The 4,626-nt window shown below is 28.6% G+C and overlaps 1 long non-coding RNA gene across 3 annotated transcripts; it reads left to right on the forward strand.

Annotated features, from left to right (window-relative positions):
* The first annotated feature begins 272 nt into the window (after positions 1–272).
* LOC115887263 lies at positions 273–1,682 on the forward strand. 3 transcript variants are annotated; one of them, XR_004051041.1, is made up of 3 exons: positions 273–787; positions 989–1,180; positions 1,368–1,682. It is a non-coding gene; the product is annotated as an uncharacterized LOC115887263 (long non-coding RNA). The 3 variants fall into 3 exon arrangements; XR_004051040.1 differs by lacking the exon at positions 1,368–1,682 and adding an exon at positions 1,239–1,257; XR_004051039.1 differs by lacking the exon at positions 1,368–1,682 and adding an exon at positions 1,239–1,257 and having other exon boundaries at positions 1,006–1,180.
* The last annotated feature ends 2,944 nt before the right edge of the window (positions 1,683–4,626 follow it).

The raw sequence follows: 4,626 nt of genomic DNA on the forward strand, positions 1-4,626 counted from the left end.
AAAGAACAAAGGCAAAGCCTGTAAAATACATAATTATAATTCAGTATTGTATTATTTGTATTATATGTAAAATTAGAGTCAATCAAAAAGTGTAGTAAACATTTTTCGTAAGATTATTGACATACATGTTACAAAGTATATTTTTATAATCCTTTCTATAAAGTTACAACCTGAATAAAATTTATTTTTAATGATTTTAAAGTTTGACAGACATGCACAAATTGTTGGCATTTTTTTAAACAAATAAAAGTAGGAAATAAATAAAGTTCTAGGATGGTTCTAGGATGGTTCTAGGTACTTTCAAGAAATATAGTTAACTGTAAGTGCTGTATTTTAATAATCTATCAAAAATCAAAATCATCAGGATAATATTACGTATTGATTTTCAAACAAGAATTAGATTACAGCGATGGTCAAAAGCATTTAGATATTGCTTTGAAATCTACAGATAAGGCATGGCAGTTTCGTTTTAAAGAACAAGATGTTAAAGTTTATGATAAAATTGTCATCAGAAATACTGTCCACTTGCAGTATTTACATAGGAAAATGTTGGAGGATGAAGCTCTACCTACTGCCTCAGGTTAATTTAAATTCTGAGTTGCAACAACAGCAACAAGCAAGAAGGGCACCATTAAATGAATATTATACACATATTATTATTATTATACAAAGAAAGAGTAATGTTATACACATAAATATTAACATTTTGTAGAGCAACAACAGAATAAAAAACCAAAATATGAACACCAGCAACTAAAGCAGGAACCATTAAATGAATATTATATACGTAAGTACAATTTGATTGAATATAAAAACAGCGTCAGCGATGCCTATGAAATGAAGATTGCTGTCATCTTATATGTAAAATGATATGGAGAATGTCATCGAGATGTTCATTTCAAACCAACTGCACGCCGTGTTTTTTCGATCATACAGTATTATTATACACATAAATAGTAATATTATACACATAATTATCCCTTGATAGAGATCAACATTTTGTAGAGCAATAACAGCATCAAATAATGGAAATAATGGACCTTATTGCACAAATCAAAAACAAAATTTCAGCATTACTACTTTATTGGTTATATCAATAATAGAAATTGAGTTTATCAGTCTAGATCCTACAAGCAAGCAGATCTATCACATAATTTTAAATGAAGATTTATCTATTATAGTATGTATAAACACTTTGCATCTTTTATTCAATGTTGTAATGAATTAACAAATTCCAGGTAATTTATTCTAATAACGAAAAAAACTTTGGATCAAAAATATTTTCTTCTGATGAGGTTTATGAATATTAAAGTCTGTTGAAGTTTGGCCATTATGTGTTGGTATACAATTTATTTACGATGTTACAGTAGTTAAACCATCCGAGTACAAAACATGTTTAAAATCCACTATTCTTAATGAATGGAAACACCAACTTGAGAGGAAGCTAAGAGAAAGGTTCTATTGGGTGGACTACAAGGAAAAGGGACATATACATGAGGATCTGGAAGGGCTATAACATTACGTCTCAAGCCGTGGGACAATAGGAAACGAAATTCAAAGGAAAATATTACAATACGTGGGATGCAAATTATAGTGCAAAGAATTGAGAAAAAGAATTATTAAAAGTAGTTACGATAGTTAAACCATCCGACTACCAAATATATTTAAAATCCACTATTCTGAATGAATGGCAACTACGATGGCAAAACGTAAATAAATACTTGTACAGTATAAAATTACATTATATTGGCTTAATTTTTATACTAAATAAAATGTGTTACGTTATTTTTGACCTGCATTATATTTATTTAAATCCCATATCATCAATTAAACTTTAAATAAAGTTTTCCTAATTATAATTAACATTAATTTTAAACTAAAGCTTTTTTTCATCTTGAATGAGATTTTACGAAATAACTTATGAGAAAAAATAAAAGAGGCTCAGTCTATTGCTTCTGAATAATTGATAATAAAACCACATGTTGACTTACTTTTTATACTAAATAAATGTAGGTATGAAGTTATTTTAAAGCTGCATTATATTTATTTTAAACCCATCACCAATTATTACCTTAAATAATTTTTTCTTAATTATAATTAACATTAATTTTAAGCTAAAACGATCAGAATAATGTTTTCGTCGTCTTGAATGACATTTGCGAAATAACTTATGAGAGCAGCAATAAAAAGAGCCTAGTCTATTGCTGCTGAATAAAAATCTGTAATTTATTTCATGTGACATAAAAATAAATTTGTATTTTTTTGAAACCCGCGGCTTCACGTATATGATTCACGTCAAATATTTATGTCTTTTGAATCACAGTTTGAATCAGCTGTTCTAAAAATGTTCGGCGCATGTCTTAAATTTTAGGTTTTTGCTACAGCAGCGCCATCCTAATTCTTCCCTTTTTTTGACCATTTTTTAATGCACGGAGTTGTTTCTCCTTACCTCTACACTCCATACTTCTTATTCAAAGGTTAAAGGCATATGTTAAAGGCAGTTCACTCTTCGCACTTTAAAAGGGTACTTCAGTGACGTCGTAAACGTAATATAGAGTCCGGGGATACATCGTTTACACCGTGTGTCATCCTTTTCTTATACTTTTCGTGGTCATATATAATTTTTATATGATCTGTTTTTAAAAATATCTATGGTTTGTGTCTACCGCGCCATATCGATATTTGTCGATGGCTGACCTTGAAACGAGTTTTTGCTGCATATTGTCACAGACACTACGCATGCGCACATCTTTGATGTTGCCAGATTGCGAGTTATTTTGGAATTATTTACAGTAGAAAACAAATATGTGCTTTTCAGTGTTTTTTCGTCAATATATACCGTATGATCGAAAAAACGGCGTCCAGTTGGCTGGGAAATGACGATTGAGGACATTTCCCATATAAAATGACAGCGATCTTCATTTCATGGTCATCGGTGACGCTATTTTTTTTTCAATCATAATATGCGGTATATTATTTATATTATTATTTTAATATTTCGCACAACACGTGAACGCTTATTATGTATTTTCATAGTCAATAAAATTATATAGAAATAAAACTCTAGATTCCCATCTAGATTATTATGTTACGTTTAAAAAGTGCTTTATTAAAAAACTCAGGGATGTGTCCAAGTTTTTTCTTTTTTTTTAAGCTGTAGCTCCATGTCATGTTCATAATAGGTTTTTTTAACATTTCATCAAAACTACGGAGGCCTTAAAAGGCCTTTTAGCCTCCGTAACTAAAATTGTAGAATCAGCTTCAGCAACATTAACATCATCAGTTACCTTGTTCAATTCTGCTTATACATATATTGCATTAATTTTTCTGCTACATTAAGATTTCTCTATTCTTACACCTAATTTATGTGATTTTCTTAGCATATATGATTTATAAACCATATTTTTCCTAGTGGAAGGATGGAATAGGATATGCAAAATTAAAATATTTTAACTTTTATTTTCCAGACCAAGCATAATATATAGTATTAAGATTAAGACATAACAAATATTATAAGAAAGATTTTAATATAAATCACAAACTAAGTCTTAATTTAGTCTTGTATTTCTATTATTATTATTATTCTTATAAAACTAATAAGATCAAAACTCAACCTTCACCATATTGTCAAGATTTAGCATTATAGGAAACAAGAAATTAAGTAAATTAAGAAAAGAATATCAAAGTACACGATATTAAATACTGTAATGTATTCTACGATACAAACCATCTCCCTTCTAAAGAGAAAAAGATAAAACATAAAGCTTATTTCAGTCTTATCAACACACACTCTTCGATTTATCGAAGATATATTTTAATATATGTCTAAAATTGCTATTAATCCACTAACTTGATATTTTTAAGAAATTATGATACAAACATTAATTATAATCAAAGTATATTATATTAGTAACATTATAGGTAAAATGTTACCTCTATCTCCGATTGACGTGTATTGTTCTATAATAAGACAATAAGACCCGTCATGGTAGTACCTCAAAACATCAATACATATAATCAAAACTATTGTTGCTTGTAAATAACTAGAAATTAAATAACTTGAAAGAAATAAAATAATTCTAATAAGTTTAAAACCATTAAGAAAAAATCCGTAAATGATAAATTTTAATTCTAATGTAAATATATAAATAAATGTTATTATTATTACAATTTTATATATTCATAATACTTTCATTTCACAATCTTCATTATCCTTCTTACCTTAATTTTGGATATCAAGATAAATCTGAAATTATAAAATTAATTATAGAATTTGTATTATTATTGATTAACACGCAAAAAAAATTTCAACTGCAAATAATTCGAAAATAAACTGCAATTTGGCAACATCGACGATGTGCGCTTGCGTAGTATCGATGATCAAATGCAGCAAATATGGGCTTCAAGGTCAGCCACCGGATCCACACCTTTACCACGCCTTTACCTCAATAAGTATTCAATATGCACCACAATAAAGATCTAAGATCTACTTTCCATGTGGAATCACCGACCCTTCGGATACAAAGTTAAATTACCACAGATGCATATTTTCAACTGAATATGCAGAATTTAAAAGTTGTTTGATCCATGATCGAAAATTTTGAAGGAACAACCCTGATTTTTAGG

Source organism: Sitophilus oryzae, unplaced genomic scaffold, assembly GCF_002938485.1.
Source record: "Sitophilus oryzae breed Bouriz unplaced genomic scaffold, Soryzae_2.0 scaffold_557_pilon_pilon, whole genome shotgun sequence".
Classification (NCBI taxonomy): Eukaryota; Metazoa; Arthropoda; class Insecta; order Coleoptera; family Curculionidae; genus Sitophilus; species Sitophilus oryzae.